The sequence below is a fragment of the Phyllobates terribilis genome, unplaced genomic scaffold (genome assembly GCF_046119375.1).
Source record: "Phyllobates terribilis strain yellow unplaced genomic scaffold, ASM4611937v1 Scaffold_4__5_contigs__length_816908805, whole genome shotgun sequence".
Lineage (NCBI taxonomy): Eukaryota > Metazoa > Chordata > Amphibia > Anura > Dendrobatidae > Phyllobates > Phyllobates terribilis.
The window spans coordinates 37,045,076-37,062,859 of record NW_027362764.1 but is presented as its reverse complement, the minus strand read 5'-3'; the positions used below and the strand labels follow the sequence as shown (position 1 = coordinate 37,062,859).

The window sequence follows — 17,784 nt, the reverse complement described above, 5'->3', positions numbered from 1 at the left end:
ACATTATCACCGACCATTTAAAAAGTTAAAAAAAAAAAAAAAAAAAATGAAACGTGCGTTTTTTTGGGTGTGTGTGTTTTTTTTGGTGTGTTTTTTTTTCTCTCCCCTGGCTCATGGATCCGTTGCAGTGCTGACAGAGTGACTGCGGAGGTTGCCACTGAGAGTGACTGACCTTCAATCTGAGGTTCAGCAGCAATGGCAGAAACTGCAGACTCCTAATGTTGGGGACTCTGCGGGTATGGCGCACCAGCTTGAACCAAAAATTGCCCTCCTGGACAGGTTTTCAGGAGGTAGAGACAAGTTTTTTGTATTCAAAGAAGCTTGTAAGTTGTATTTCAAACTTCGTCCTTACTCCTCTGAAGATGAGGAGCAGCGAGTGGGGATTGTGATCTCTCTGATGCAGGGAGATCCCCAATCCTGGGCTTTCTCTTTGCCACAGGGTTCTGTTTTTCTCCAGTCAGTAGAAGGATTTTTTGGGGCTCTAGCCCTCATCTAAGATGATCCTGACCGTATCTCCTTAGCTGAATCCAAGCGGCATTGCCATCAACAGGGAAGTCGGTCAGTGGAGACATATAGCTCCAAATTCGGCAGATGGGCAACCGATACCAAATGGAATGACCTGGCTCCAGGAAGCCAATTTTGTCAGGGCCTTACAGAAAGATTGAAAGATGCCTTGGCAGTGTATGAAACCCCAGAGTCCTTGGAGGTTGCCATGTCATTGGCTATACATGTTGATAGATGCCTTCGGGATAGGTGGGTGAGACCACCTTGTCCTGAGCCCTGCTTTCGGGGCAATTCCCCTTTGCCGGGGGGGGGGGGGACTGGGGTTGAACCAGTACTTTTTGTTGAAAAAAGGGACATTTTATTGGGGCCTGTCCCTCAATTCCTAAGCAATGAGAAACTTGTTTTACCCTTGGGAGTCTGGAGTTGTATAATCAAGGGGTGTGTTTGTCTTGAACCTGAAGTTCTCTCTTTGTGCTGACGGCAGAGGTGGTGCTAGAGAGTCGGACTGAGAAAATATCTGTGTTTGTAGACTGTGGAGCTGGAGTCAGCATGGTTGATGCTGAGTTTGTGAGAACTCATGGGCTTGTTCGCTGTACTTTAGCTGAGCCCATTACTATTTATGCCATCAACTCAGCACCACTTGCATAGAAAGCTTTAACTTAGATTGTACACAATATAAGACTGAGGGTGGGGTCTTTTCATTATGAGGTCATTCCTTGTTATGTCCTGGAGGGCCTTCCCACACCAATTGTTTACCCTGGTTGGTGAAACATAATCCGATAGTGTATTGGCAATTCAGAGAGAATGTTGAATGCGGAGATTTCTGCCATGAGAACTACTTAAACATTTCCCTTTCTGCATTCTCCACGGAGACCTTACCTGCATTTTTGTCTGGTTTTGAAGACGTATTTTCTGAGAGGGGGTGTCAGGATTTGCCTCCTCATTGTGCATGTGACTGTCCTATTAACCTGACCCCCGGAGCTAAACTACCAAAGTCCAGGACTCTCTGGTCCTGAGAGACAAGCCATGAAGGATTTCATTGCGGAGAAGCGACACATCAGACCCTCATTTTCACCCATGGCAGCAGGGTTCTTCTTCTTGAAGAAGAAAGATGGCGGTCTCCGTCCCTGTTTAGATTTCCGGGAATTGAATCAAATTACCATCCGTGATCCATACCCTCTTCTTCTGATTCCAGATTTGTTTAGCAAGGTTGTGGGAGCTAAGGTCTTCTCCAAGTTGGATTTAAGGGGAGCCTACAATCTGGTTAGAATCAGAGAAGGGGATGAATGGAAAACAGCTTTCAATACCCCTGAAGGGCATTTTGAAAGTCTGGTTATGCCTTCCGGTTTGACCAATGCACCTGCGGTATTCCAGCATTTCATAAATGATATTTTTCATCATTTGGTCGGCAGGCTTGTGGTAGTCTATCTGGATGATATTTTGGTTTACTCACCTGATTTTGAGACACATCGGGGGCATGTTAAACAGGTTCTTCAGATATTATGGGATAACAAACTATAGGCCAAACTAGAGAAATGTGTTTTCGCCTTCCAGGAGGTGCAGTTTTTGGGGTACCTGTTGTCATCTTCGGGTTTTCGGATGGATCCAGAGAAGGTCAGTGCTGTACTTGATTGAGACCGTCCCGAGACCCTGAAGGCATTACACCACTTTCTGGGCTTTACTAATTTTTGTGTAAATCAAGTTTATTATAAGTTGGATATTGCACAACAAAAATTCACACATTTTTCTTATTGAAAGAAATGCTAATTATGATAAGATAACAATTAACAGTGTGAATGATATATCTTTATATGCATTGATAACAACTGTGATATATATCAGAATATGCAAATAAATGCAAATAATGCAATGAAAACAAATGAGAAATAGGAATAGATAAAGAGGGGTAAGTTAGGTAAGAGGGGAAAGCAGAAAGAAGGGGAAAGGGAGGGAAGGGGAAAGGGTTAGATCTCAGACCTCTCCTCCGGACAGCCTTGGACCACCAACCATAAGGTGAATAGGGTCGGTGATCCAAACCATGTTCCTTCTATAAGTCTCAGTAATACAGGAATAAGATATTGGACAATCTACTTTAAGGTGCAAATTGATGCCCAGACAGCCAGGAATCCCCGTTCCCTGAACGCGATCCAAGGAGCCCAGGTGTTATAAATCTTATCAGGATCTCCGGTAACTTGACCTATCTATTGCTCCATTCTGTAAATGTTATTGAGTTCTGATTCAAAATCAGGACGTGATGGTGATTTATCTTGTTTCCAATACCAGGGAATATCAAGTTCCTAGCGGCCGTGAGAAAGTGTCGAAGGAGGCCCTTCTTGAATTTGGAGATCGAGATGTCACTTAGAGATAATAATTCCATTGAGGGTTGAACCTTATGTAAAGAGAGTTTGTTATATAATTAAAAAATTGCCACCCACTGTTTCTTGATAAGTGGGCAGGCTCACCATATATGTGTGAATGAGCCTTTTTCTTCTAAGCATCTCCAGCAGGTGTCTGGAGTAGTTGGGAACATTGAGTGTATGGTAGATGGGCATCTGTACCATCTTGATAAGACCTTGTAACTCCTCTCCTGTGATACCGAGCACAATGGAGACCTGAACGTAAATAGAAGAATTTTTGATCGATCTTTGGGCGTTAAGGGTCTTCCCAAATCATTCTCCCACTTTGAGAAGAACAAAGGGAAATTATGTGGGGTTGTTTTCCCCTCTTGGTAGAGTTTATATAATAGAGAAACGGTGTGGTCTGGAGGGTTCTTTGACAAACATAGTGTTTCGAAAGGAGTAAGTGGCCTAAAAATGTTGGTTTGCTTAGCTGTTGCATTAATATAGCTTTTAAGTTGTTCATAAAAGAACCAGGAACCCGCAGGAGGTTCTTCACCACAAAAAGATTCTTGTAGTGATCTCATTCCAGTTTGGTTTATGTGACCATATAAAATAGGCTGTGCATTTTTATGTTTATTTAAGACGTGTGTTCTGTTAATGCCTGCAGGAAATGCTGGGATGTCATAAATTGGGGTTAGTGGACCGGGTGAGGATGACATATGAAGGGCCCTATTCCCTTGTTAAATAAATAAAATGAGATTTTTAGTAAGGAAGGGGAGGGATTCGTCTCTTCCTTCCCCTGCTCTTGTAGACCATAGGACCGCTCGTGAGTCGTGACCTATAAGATCTTTTTCCAAGTTAACCCAGTTTTTATTTTTCCCGTTATGGAATAAATCTAGTATACATGTTCCAAGTGATGCAAAACTGTATAAAGAGAAATCGGGGAGACCAATTCCGCCGGTTTGTTTAGATCTGCTTAATAGAAAGTAAGATAGGCGTGATCGGTTATAGGACCATATGAATCTAGTGATCGCTTTCTTAACTCGAGAGAAAAAGGAAGCAAGTAGAAATAACGGGATCGTTTGGAAGAAGTATAAAAGGCGTGGTAGAAGGTCCATTTTTATTGCATTGACGTGCTTTACTCATTTTTACCAGAAATGTATTAAAAATTATTCGGTAATTGTGAAACCCCATACTGACATGACAAGGAAGGGGTCTGATTTTTCTTAATGGTCGAATACCGCCCAGCAGTATTTTTCCTCCCTAAAGAGTTGTTTTGCCACAGCACCTATACTCACTATATTTCTCAATCTTTTATCGTAAAAGTTGATGAGTCGGAGGTGAGGGCTTGGGCTGTGTTGTCTCAGGGTCCGTCCCCTGGTAAATGGCGTCCATGTGCTTTCTTTTCCAAAAAATTATCTTCGGCTGAGAGAAATTATGACGTGGGTAGTAGGGAGCTTTTGGCGACCAAATTGGCGTTAGAAGAATGGTGATATTGGTTGCAGGGGGCAGTCAATCCTATTACTGTTATTACGGACCATAAGAAGCTGTCATATCTTTAGTTTGCTAAATGTCTCAACCCTAGGCAAACGAGGTGGTCTCTGTTTTTAACTAGGTTCAATTTTGTTGTCACTTAAAAACATCAAGGTTGATGCTTTGTCCCCGAGCTTCCCTGGTTGTGGTGACCATGGGAACCCCGCCCCAATTTCGCAGAAGGGGGTAGTCATTTCGGCGTTGTACCCTGACCTGGAGGGTGGGGTGTTGGAGGCTCAGGGAGATGCCTCTGCTTCCTGCCCTTCGGGGAGGTTATTTGTACCATCTAATTTGCGCCGTAAAGTAATTAGGGAACATCATAACTCAGGGCTTGCTGGTCATCCATGTGGTAAGGCAACCGCGGACCTCCTTTCTCGTCGTTTTTGGTGGCCGGTGTTGCATCAGGATGTGGTTGAGCAGGTTTCTACTTGCAGTATTTGCATGCGCTCTAAAGTATCGCATACCGGTCTGTCTGGTCCTCTTCTTCCACTGCCTATTCCTAGCAGGCCATGGACATGTGGCGCCCCTGAGGGTTCGGTCACCACAGAGGTACTGCATTTCACCCAGAGGTGTAGTATCTCACTCTCAGGTAAGGAAGGAGTGCAGCTCGGGATCCTAAAACACCTGCATCCAACACATTCCACTTCAGTGGGGGGCAGGGCGAGATTGCTTCTAAGGGAGAGCACAGTCCCTGGTCCCTAGCTGAAGGGTGGAACTATGTAGTGGGTGTGGGTGGAGGAAGAAGATTAGGGGAGCACTTGTGAAGGAAGGTATAAATAGAGAAGCCATCTTGTTTAGTGAGGAGAGTTCAGTTTAGTTCAGTTCAGTCTGAGAGGAGAAGTGGAAGGAGCAGGAGCTCTGTAGGAGCTCTGCTCAGGAGGAGGGCCTGAGGAGAGGCCTAGGACTGAGGAAGGAGAGGAGCCGGAGAAGGGCTCCAGGAATGAGGAAGGGACCCCAGGGGTACGGGCAGTGCTGGAGGCCACCCGTACGCCCGAATCCACAAGAAGGTGGAGGGGTCAGGCCACACAAAGGGGACCGGTCCCTCAACTAGCGGAGGACTTTATGTCTCAACTAGAAACCGGAGGCTGCAGTATTTCAAGTCCTGCAGCCAACAGTCCATATCAGTCTCATCAAGAAGGTAGCTATATAAGACCCAGGGGACGGAACAGACGACAAGGGTACCGGATTGGGACACTAGGTATGAGGTGCAGGGAGACGGCCAGAGAGGGAGAACACACAGAAGGGGGACCCGCTAAGTACTCCGTAGATATCTGAGGGTTGGCTGAACCCCTCCCTGAGTAAGCGCAGCACGACGAGGGAAGTTACACTGGTACCTGTAACTTGGACTGCAACAACCGTGAGTAAAGACCCTGAGGACTGCACTCCACTGCCTCTGTGATTATTATCTGCGCCATCGCCCCTGCACTACAACGCCCAGCATCACCTATAACATTTGCACTGCCCTGGAGCTAAGCTCTACCTGTGGAGAGCCACACCAGCTTTGCTGCACTAACATCAGCTCCAGAGGACCTGCTCCGCAGCGGCGGCTCCCTTTAGCTGCATACCACAGGTGGCGTCACTAACTTTGTACCTAAAATCCCCTGTAAATATCCCCCTTTGGATTGACCGCCCTGGGTCACGGACCGGGTCGCCGCCACTGTGACATCTCCCCTAGCAACGACCGGCCCGGCACCGAGTACCCCACGGCCCAGGGGGCGCGTCAGACACACTTGTCCATGGATTTTATTACTGACCTACTGGTATCTGCAGGCAAGACTGTGGTTCTTGTGGTTGCAGATAGGTTCAATAAAATGGTTCATTTTATCGCGTTACTGGCACTTCTGAATGCCAAGACTCTTGTTCGGGTTTTTATTAATGAGATCGTGAAGCTTCACAGGGATCCCTCTAATGTGGTGTCAGATTGGGGAACCCAGTTTGTTTCTAAGTTCTGGAGAGCTTTCTGTACTCGAATTGGGGTGCCGCTGTCCATCATAGATGAGGGCCAGAGCCCCGAAAAAACCCTCTACAGACTGGAGACAAACCAAATCCTGTGGTAAAAAAAAATGCCCAAGATCAAGGATCTCCCTGCAGTAGAGAGATCACAATACCAACCCGTTGCTCCTCATTTCCAAAGGAGTAAGGATGAAGTTTAAAATACAGTTTGCAGGCCTCTTTGAATACAAAAAAATTGTCCCTACCTCCTGAAAACCTGTCCAGGAGGGCAACCTTGGGTTCAGGCTGGGCAGGCCTACCTGCTAAACCCCCACATTAGCGACCTGTTGCCGCTGATGCTGTTGCTGAACCTCACAGAAGAGGTCATTCAACTCCAGAGACAAACTGTGCAGCCGCTATGCGAGCTCTGCAACTAAACCCATACCCAAGGGAGAAAGGAAAAAAAAAACACGCCAAAAAAACCCCACACGATTAAACCCAGGTTTTTTTTTTTTTTTTCTCTAAATGTGCACGGCCGGTGATAATGTCACGCACAGTGTAGGAAAGACAAAGTGCAACACGAAGGGATGAGGGGAAGGGAGCCCAGACACTAAGGACAGAGGAGATGGAGACTTCCTAGGCTGATCTGATATCACTCTGTCCTTCCCTACCGTCCCTATACTGGTTGTTCATCAGTCGCCGAGCAGGAACCTAAAACCCTGTCTCTCACTAGAGCTAGGGTCTGGCTAGGGAACGGGGGGGAGTGGGATGAGCGCTAGTCAGTCCCCACTCACACTAAAGACAGCAAGGGGAGACAGACACGGGGGAAGTAGCTTAGCTTGAGTCAACTTCAGAGAGATTGCACACACGTCCTCTTAGCACCAGAGAGGAAGTAAGAACTGCACTTGCTCCAAGCCTTCACAAGGGGTCATGTGAATATCACCGGCACCTCCCTATTGCAAATTGAAGGTATTTATACACCCAGCCCTGGGTGTTAATTAGCAAGAGAAAGGTAGCCACTGGGTCCTAGAGTGAGACAGATCTAAGAAGGTGTTTCTATTGCCAAACAAAGAGATCTCTTGCAACCAACTGCAGGGCGACTGTCTGTCACATCTGACACACCTGTGACATGGACATGCAGTTATTGAAGTCAGTATAGACACAACGCAGTCTCCACCAAGTACTTCATAGACATGAACGTTTGGCCAAGCGTTCATCTATTCTCTACAGTGGTGGAGGGAGAATAAAGACCCTCCGATATAGTTAGTCAAAGCTTGTTGCAGGCCAATATCTGCCTGTCTAAGAAGACCCTTAAAGGGAACCCGTCAGCTACAAAATTGCTATTTGCCTGCAGATATACAGTAGTGATAATCTGCAGGGAAATGGCTTTTAAATCATGATTTACTGGTTTACTTAAAGAGTAACTGCAGGGAGAAAATGAAATTACATTCTCCCTGCAGCCGCTCACTTCCTGCCACCAGGGCAGTACGGGGAGCTGTAACACTCACTGATCACTATAATCATTTCCTCAGCGGCAGTAACAGGAGAAGTGATTACTGCACGCTCACTGTGTAGTGAGCAGTGACTGTTGCAGCTTCCCACACTGCCCTGGATACAGGAAGTAAAAATTGCAGGGAGGATATAATTGCATTTTCTCCCTGTAGCCGCTGCTCCAATAAACCAGATAGATATGATTTAAATGCTAATTAATTACAGATTACCACTATTTCTGCAGTGAAAAACTGGTTCCTATAACCCTTGCCCGACATATGTCGCCATGATAGCCGGGGGTCTGCTGAAGACTCCCGTGCCTGTTATGAGGGTACTGCTATAAACTCCAGTCACAGACATGATAGTGGAGGGGGGGGGGGCATTGGCATGTAGAATGGTGCACCCCTCAGGACGTGTGCTGTAAATGCCGTTGTCAGAGATTAACAGCAAAAAATAAGCGATCAAAATGACATATCTACCCCTAAATAGTATCGCTTAATATGTCAGCAAAGGGCACAAAAAAAAAGCCTTCACATAGCTCCTTCGACTGAAAAATGAAAACATTACAGGTCTTGGAAAATGGTGACGCAAACAAATATTTATTTTTTACTTTATGAGTTTCTGAATTTTTTTCGTTACTCTAATTTAAAAAAGTCAAATTTGGTATTGCCGTAATGATACTGACCTGGAGAATCATAATGCCAGGTCATTTTTAGTGCACAAGGAACACCGTAGAAACAAAACCCAAAATTCAATTGCACAATGGCGTATTTTGTGCAATTTCAACTCACTTTTTTTTCACATTTTTAAGTACATTGAATGCGAAAATAAATGTCACAATTCAAAACTACAGCTCGTCCTGCAAACAAAAACAAGCCATCGTACAGCTGAAGATGGAAAGGTAAAAAGTTATGGCTCTTTAAAGAAAGGGAGGAACAAATAAAAACCCAAAATGAAAAATCTCAACGTTTTCCACTACTATTAATTATAAGTCATCATTAGCATGGCGACAGACAACCCCTTTTAGGGCCCTTTAACGGGTGCAGATATTGGCCCATACTGTGCACTAATTGAATATTGGAAGATGATTTGGGCTTATTTTGATTCATTGGGATTGTGGCAGTGATGCTTTGTTTCCCTCCTTTTATGCATTTTTTTCTTATTGTCCTCAGAACATCGTCTTATTCCACAAGTGGAAATGCGGCTTGTATAAAACATACGATCAGTGACAAATTACAAATGTTTTTTTGTCTGTCATTGGATGTTTATACTGGGCAATGGTGGGAAATGAACATTAGTATAATTGATTGTTTTGCAACTATCTCCCCATGTAAATGACACTTTAGTCAATTAAAGAAGTTGTCCACTACTTAGACAATTCCTCTCATACCCCACTTTTGGCCCCGATAAAATAAAAACGCTTATACTCACCTCTCATGCCTGCGCTGTTCCTGCGGTGTCGGCACTCACACTCCCCGGGGCTCTTGTGCGATGTTGTGACATGTGACCCCAGCGACCAATCAGCACTCACTGGACAATGATATCAGCGCTGATTTGGCACCGGGGTCACGTGTCACAACATCGCACGAGAGCCCCAGGGAGATTGAGTGCTGTCACCACGGGAACAGCACCGGCATGGGAGGTGAGTATAAGCTTTTTTATTCTATTGGGGCCAAGCGTAGGGTATGAGAAGGGGTTCTCTTAATATTGGACAACTCCTTTAATGATATAACTTTGCTACATACATTGCAATTCGTATGGAATGTTTTTACACTTGTATAAATGTTTAATGTAAATATTATTCAAAACTCATCTCTTACAGATAAATTACATCTTATCACACTTGAAAGAACTCACCAAGGAAGGAAGCCATATTCAAGTTCAGAATGTGGGAAGTGTTTTGCTCAGAAATCAGATTTTTCTCAACATAAAAGATTTCATACAGGAGAGAAGCCATATTCATGTTTAGAATGTGTAAAAAGTTTTACATTTAAATCACGACTTGTTAAACATTTAAGAATTCACACTGGGGAGAAGCCATATTCATGTTCAGAATGTGGGAAATGTTTTGCTCAGAAATCATATCTTGCTACACATGAGAGAACTCACACAGGGGAAAAAACTGTTTCCTGTGCAGAATGCGGGAAATGTTTTGCTCAGAAATCATATCTTGCTGCACATAAGAGAATTCACACAGGAGAGAAGCCATATTCATGTTCAGAATGTGGGAAATGTTTTGCTCTGAAATCACAACTTGTTGTACATGAAAGAATTCACACAGGGGACAAGCCATTTTCCTGTTCCGAATGTGGGAAATGTTTTGCTCAGAAATCACATGTTATTATACATGAGAGAAGTCACACAGGAGTGAAGCCATATTCATGTTCAGAATGTGGGAAATGTTTTCCTCTGAAATCACAACTTGTTATACATGAAAGAATTCACACAGGGGACAAGCCATTTTCCTGTTCCGAATGTGGGAAATGTTTTGCTCGGAAATTACATCTTACTACACATGAGAGAAGTCACACAGGAGTGAAGCCATATTCATGTTCAGAATGTGGGAGATGTTTTGCACAGAAATCATATCTTGCTACACATGAGAGAATTCACACAGGAGAGAAGCCATATTCATGTTCAGAATGTGGGAAATGTTTTTCTCATACATCAGAGCTTGTTACGCATAAGAGAATTCACACAGGAGTGAAGCCATATTCATGTTTAGAATGTGGGAAATGTTTTGCTCAGAAATCATATCTTGCTACACATGAGAGAATTCACACAGGAGAGAAGCCATATTCATGTTCAGAATGTGGGAAATGTTTTTCTCAGAAATCAAATCTTATTACACATGAGAGAACCCACACAGGAGAGGAGCCATATTCATGTTCAAAATGTGGGAAATGTTTTTCTCTTACATCAGAGCTTGTTACGCATGAGAGAATTCACACAGGAGAAAAGCCATATTCATGTTCAGAATGTGGGAAATGTTTTGCTCATAAATCTCATCTTGCTATACATGAGAGAAGTCACACAGGAGTGAAGCCATATTCATGTTCAGAATGTGGGAAATGTTTTTCTCTGAAATCAAATCTTATTACACATGAGAGAACTCACACAGGAGAGGAGCCATATTCATGTTCAGAATGTGGGAAATGTTTTTCTCATACATCAGAGCTTCATACGCATGAGAGAATTCACACAGGAGAAAAGCCATATTCATGTTCAGAATGTGGGAAATGTTTTGCTCATAAATCTAATCTTACTACACATGAGAGACTTCACACAGGAGAAAAACCATATTCATGTTCAAAATGTGGGAAATGTTTTGCTCAGAAATCATGTCTTGCTGCACATGAGAGAGCTCACACAGGGGAAAAAACATTTTCCTGTGCAGAATGTGGGAAATGTTTTGCTCAGAAATCACATCTTGCTATACACGAGAGAATTCACACAGGAGAAAAGCCATATTCATGTTCAGAATGTGGGAAATGTTTTCTTCTGAAATCACAACTTGTTATACATGAGAGAATTCACACAGGAGAGAAGCCATATTCATGTTCAGAATGTGGGAAATGTTTTTCTCAGAAATCATCTCTTGCTACACATGAGAGACTTCACACAGGAGAAAAACCATATTCATGTTCAAAATGTGGGAAATGTTTTGCTCAGAAATCATGTCTTGCTGCACATGAGAGAATTCACACAGAAGAGAAGCCATATTCATGTTCAGAATGCGGGAAATGTTTTCCTCTGAAATCACAACTTGTTATACATGAACGAATTCACACAGGAGAAAAACCATATTCATGTTCAAAATGTGGGAAATGTTTTGCTCAGAAATCATGTCTTGCTGCACATGAGAGAATTCACACAGAAGAGAAGCCATATTCATGTTCAGAATGTGGGAAATGTTTTCCTCTGAAATCACAACTTGTTATACATGAACGAATTCACACAGAGGAGAAACCATTTTCCTGTTCAGAATGTGGGAAATGTTTTGCTCGGCAATCACATCTTACTACACACGAGAGAACTCACACAGGAGAGAAGCCATTTTCCTGTGCAGAATGTGGGAAATGTTTTGCTAGGAAATCAAATCTTGCTACACATAAGAGAATTCACACAGGAGAGAAGCCATATTCTTGTTCAGTATGTGGGAAATGTTTTCCTAGGAAATCAGATTTTCTTCCACATCAGAGAATTCACACAGGGGAGAAACCATTTTCATGTTCAGAATGTGGGAAATGTTTTGCTCACAAATCAGTTCTTACTACACATGAGAGAATTCACACAGGGGAGAAACCATTTTCATGTTCAGAATGTGGGAAATGTTTTGCTCAGAAATCAGTTCTTACTACACATGAGAGAATTCACACAGGGGAGAAACCATTTTCATGTTCAGAATGTGGGAAATGTTTTTCTCAGAAATCACATCTTACTACACATGAGAGAAGTCACACAGGAGAGAATCATTTTCCTGTGCAGAATGTGGGAAATGTTTTGCTAGGAAATCACAACTTATTACACATGAGAGAATTCACACAGGAGAGAAGTCATTTTCCTGCGCAGAATGTGAGAAATGTTTTGCTTAGAAAACAGCTCTTCTTCAACATCAATGCATTCACATACGAGAGAAGCCATAATCATGCCTAGAATGTCTTCTGTAGTAAATATTAATTGACTTTTACTCTTTCCAGGAAACTCCGCTTTGTTTCTTCAGATTGTTTTTTTCCAATGTTTACTGTGCTGTAGCAAGAAATACAAAATGCAGCAATACAAATTAAAAACAAATTTTATATATAAAAAAATCTGTGTTGCCACTTTAGAAATCTATATATCTTTTTAATGTTTCCGCCAATGTTGCTCTTAGGGGTTGTGTTTTGTCTGGAATGAGCTGAAGTTTTTTTACTGTTACATCTTTATTTTTATTGTATTTTCTTTTAATCTAGCAAAGAAATATAAAGAAAACAAAACAAAAACAACCTAGTAAAACCACCAAAAATTCTGCCTTTTTGTGTATTTTATCGCTACCTTTTACTGTGCAGAAAAAAAAAAAGAGTTCCTGTTATTTGATGCGCCATTATAATTGTGCACTTTTTATGCAGGATTATTTATCAATTATTTATCCTTTTAGACTATTTTTTAGTCTTTGTTTTTTTTGGGGAGGGGAAAAAAACTTTTTTAAAAAACCAAGTTGTACTCTTTGTCCACTTGTGTATTGCATTACTTGCATATTGCTTTTATTCCCTTCCTGATGCGGCCCGTTTTTGTTTTTGCACTTTTATTTTTCCTCCCCTTTTTCCAAGAGCCATAAGTGTTTCTATTCTTCCGTCGACATAGCCGTAGGAAGACTTTTTTTTTGCGGGACAAGTTGGAGTTTGGAATGACGCCATTTACACATAGTAAGGTAGAACCAGGCGCTCCAATTCAAGTTTATTTGATGTCATCAGCAGAATGGTGATGTATCGCTGGATCGCGATGATGCACTTTCCCCGGATGATGGACAACATTGACCGAAGGAAAGATCAGGAAGTAGGGCATGATAGAATATGTAGAAGAGGACAGAAATGGGGCAAAGAGAAGGCAAAAGTAGAGCATAATTAATAGAAAGCGCCAGTATGAAATAAAAATCAATATGTAGAGAAATTACATCATATTAATAATACACAATATATTTAAGATGAAGGGACAGTGTATGTACCAAGATAATTATTAATCCTTCACATAAACCATGTATGATAAAATGATGTGGGATTGGAAATTCCAACAATTTACTTCTGATGCTTTGAAATACGGTCTCGAATACGTTAGGAAGTCTCACCAATGTATATGAGACAGCTGGGGCTTCTTATAGCATATATCACTAATGAAGAGTCACATGTAAAACCGCTATATTTGTCCTGTATGTGGGTGTACAATACGGTCGCCCTTAAGAACATTGACTGTAATGAAGACATGGAAAAGTTCCACATCGGACAGAAGAGAGAGTTTGTTGTCGTGTTTGAGTTTTGAATGACCCAATATCAGGCTTAAATAATCTGTCCCTGAAATTCTTGTCCCTTTTGTAACAAGTTAGCATTGGTGATTTGAATTCTGGTATGTGTGGATATGGCAATGAAAGGATAGACCATTGCTGTTGACTCGCCCCCTGGGCCGTGGGGTATCCGGAACCGGGCCTTCTGGTGTACGGTGCTGATGGGGGTAGTAGTGGCAACCCGGTCCCGTGGCTCAGGGTGGTCAGACCAAATGGCGGCAGTCTATTTATCAGTGTTTTGAATGTCCGTGGATTGTGGTCAGGGATAACCGCTGCTGCAAGGTAGGCCGCTGAGGCTGGTGTTGGTGTGCAGCACAGGGATAGGATAACTCCCCACGGGAAGAGTGTAGCCTCAGGGCAGTGTAAGTGGATGCTGGGGGTGATGGTGCAGGCACAGCAGAAATCACACAGAGTCAAATGATGCAGTGCAGGGTCTTTTACTCATAGTTGTTATCCAAGTTCTGTCAGCAAGGACTCCCCGAGCCATGCTGCGTCCACCAGGTGAGGATCTTGGTCAACCCCCAGGCAATTCAGGAGTATGGCACAGTACCCCCTTCTGTCCTTTCTCTGGCCTCTCGTGCCACACCAGTGTCCTGACTTCTGTCCGGCTACCGCGGACCGTGTCGGGTAAGCGTTGGCCTTCACTTCCCGCTATGCTATATGGTGCCTTCCTAGCAGGTTTAGCGGGGGGTCGCACCAATAAATGATCACGACCTCCGGTTCTTGGCTGAGGGATGATTTACCTCCACCAACTTGGGAATCCAGTACCCTTCCACAGCCTGACCCTTCACCCGATATAACGCGGGTTTGCAACGGTTGCTGTCCGTTCTGCTCTCTTAGGGTCCTTCTACCTTCTTGTTTCTGGAGCCCTTCCACTCCTCTGTCTCTTCTCCTTCCTTCTTTCTCCTTCTCTTCTCCTCTCTGGCCCCAGCCTTTTCTCTAGGCCTGCCTCCTGGAGCTGAGCTCAGCCTGAGCCGCTGCTCCCTTCTCTGAACTGAACTTCTCTGACTAAGATGGCTCCCACCTTTTATCTGCTTCTCTGTGTCTGAGCTCAGGTGACCTGCACCCAATGAGCTCCTTCCTATGCTCCAGAAACCGTCCCCTTCTGCTCCTACATCACTTGGTTCTCTCCCCCCTCCCCACTCCAGCCAGGGACATGGTCAGTTGTGCCTGCAAAAATGGGAGCACCGTCGAGCTGTCCCCCGGAAATGGGGTGAATGTGTGTATGCAGCTAACTGAGCCCTGTTCCACACTCCATCCTTACCTGGGAGTGGAATATCACACCTCTGGTTGAGGTGCAATACCCCTTGTGGTGCAGCGGCATGGCTGTGGTGATCCAGTGTGTGTGTTTTGCTGAACATGTACCTTTCCCTCAGGTGACTGGTCACATGACTGTGACATAGCTCAGGTCCTGTATGCACAGAATGTCTGTCTGATCACATGACTGTGACATCAGCAAGGTCCTGTCTGTGTGTGTGTTACAGGATATATAAACCCTGGGTGATTTAAGTTCCTGTGTCAGATGTGAAAGGCACGAGGCCTGTACCTGTGAGAGAGGCACGAGGCTGTTCCCTGTGTGTGGGGGAACACCACTCGTGTGAGGCCTGGTGAGGCCTGGTGGACTCCTGGGAGGCGAAGCCTGGATCCTTGTATGAGAGTGTAAGGGATGCCAGTAAGCCTCGGAGTGCCAGACAAGCGTCCTCGAGGACAGAGCCTGGATCTGAGAGTGTGAGAGATGCCAGTGGCCTTGGACAGGAGGAGGGCTGGAGACCACGTGTGGTCAAGCCTTAGAGCCACAGTGGTGGCGGACTGAAGCAGCTGAAACCGACTAAGGTAATACTCTTTGTGTTATGGACATTTACATGGACATTGCTTTATTATTACCTTGCTGAAGGCTGTAACTAGAACCAAGTGGGCCTGTCTGCCACTTGGGGCTTGTTTGACATTATCTGTGTGAACGGCGGTTTATGATGAGGCAATAAACTGCTGAGTTGAAAAAAACGGAGAGACATTGCACGTGTGCATTGATTGACGCAGCGAAGCGAGTATCCCCCAGGATGATGACAAGCGCTGCCTTACATGTGGTTCGAGAGTGCGGGCAACTGCAGTCTGGTTGCTAGGGGCAAACTGCAGTCTGGTTGCTAGGGGCAACTGCAGCCCGGTTGCTAGCGGCAATGGCACAGGACGACGAGTGTGGATAAAGCATCTTGCTGCAACTTTGCGGGGTTGCGAAGATTGTCGTCGCACTCAAATCCGGTTGTTTGCTGCAACTCGGCCGGGTGGCGAAGATTGTCGTCGCACTCAAATCCGGTTGTTTGCTGCAACTCGGTGGGGTTGCGAAGATTGATGTTGCACTCAAATCCTGTTTTGCGGTGGCTCGGCAGGGCCACGAAAATTTTTTCGGGGAGAGCGATGAAGTTCAAGTGTGAACAGTGTACCGTGATGGCTGTGAGCAAAGCAGCAGATGTGTTTGGAGCTGTTGAGCGATTGAGGGACCGGTTGGGACTGGATCAGGTATTTGAGAGACTTTTGCGGGACATGGTGCGGGAACCGCAGGAGCTGTGGGCACCATGTGGAATGGCGGCAGTGGACCATTCTTTGAACTCTCCGGGGGCGCCAGTGTTGTCCCAGGGTGCCCGGGGAGGTGGTAAGAGAGGTTGTGAACTGAGTCCTAAGACTGTCGCTGATGTTTTTTGTAAAAATTCCCTTACAGGTGTGGTTGTTAAAAGGGTGCGGAGTCTAAAAAAGGGGCGGATTTTCACAAGAGTGTGGAGTGTAGAAAACTGGAAATTGTTGCTGATGGTGAGTTGGTACCTCCTAGAAATGACAATTTGACCGTTGAGAACGGGGTGACTCCAGTGGAGGGGGTTGACGCCAAGGTGGGAGGTGACCTGTTAGTCCATAACACCATGGGGAGTGACACAGACCCCGTAGCTGACGATGACACTAAGGAAGCAGAAGGAGAGGTCCGTCAGGAGGGAATAGACGAGGTGAGAAAGTCCTTCTCTCGTCGACGGCGCAGGGGCCACAAAAAGGTTGCTCCTGTACTCTTTGCTGAAAGTGAAAATAAGAAGAATGTAATGCTGTGTGCCTTTATTCCAAGTTTGGATCCTCTTTTGGAAGAAGAGGAGGTGACGTTGCCAGTAGCAACCTCTGATACAGTACTGAGACAGAAGGATCTGACAGCCCTGAAAGAGGAGGCGGCCAGTCATGACCAGGAGCTGGAGCCTATCAGGCAGCAGTATCAGATTGACGGGCAGCAACGAAGGGAAATCCTCGAGAACGTGTCCTCAGACCAGCTGAGCCTGGAGTCTGAACGGCAGAAAATAAACCAGGTTGTAAGGAACTTGCAGCGAAAACTGGAAGAAAGCAATGAGGAAGTTGTCCAGTGGAAGGAGATGTTCCACGCAATTAAGGAGGACCGCCGCAAAATCAATGAAGAGGTTTTGCAGTTGAAGCTTGAGAAGGAGGCGCGGCAGGATGGAGTTTCTGGACGTGAACAAATCCTAGAACGACTGCGCAAACAGCTCAACCAGGAGCTGTGTGACTCCAAGAAGGAGTGTGGTGAACGCAATAGGGAACTGCAACAGATTAAGAGAGATTATGAGGATCTCCTCAAGGTGAAAGAAAAACTAGAGGAGGATAAGGCGGGTGCAGAGCACGTGCGCCAAGTGGTTGAGACCACTCTGCAAGATATCCGTGAGGAGAATGATGATCTCCGCAGAAAGACCCTAGGTCTGGAAGCTCAGGTGAAGGAGCTACAGATGTCCTGTGATACTCTCCAGAAGGCGGAGATGTATCTTAAGGAAACAGTCAGCAAGACGGAAGCTGAGCAGAAAAAGATGGAGGAGTCTGTCAAAGAAGCCACAGACCAGGGCCAGGAGTTGGTCGCTGGTGATGGGAGGTATGAAGCAGATACCTCCTCGAGTGATGTGAGTTCGGATGATT

General features: G+C 44.7%; 1 pseudogene; it reads left to right on the top strand.

Moving 5' to 3' along the window:
* The window catches only part of LOC141264868 (uncharacterized), a 68,268-nt pseudogene extending 55,770 nt beyond the window's left edge, over positions 1–12,498 (top strand).
* The last annotated feature ends 5,286 nt before the right edge of the window (positions 12,499–17,784 follow it).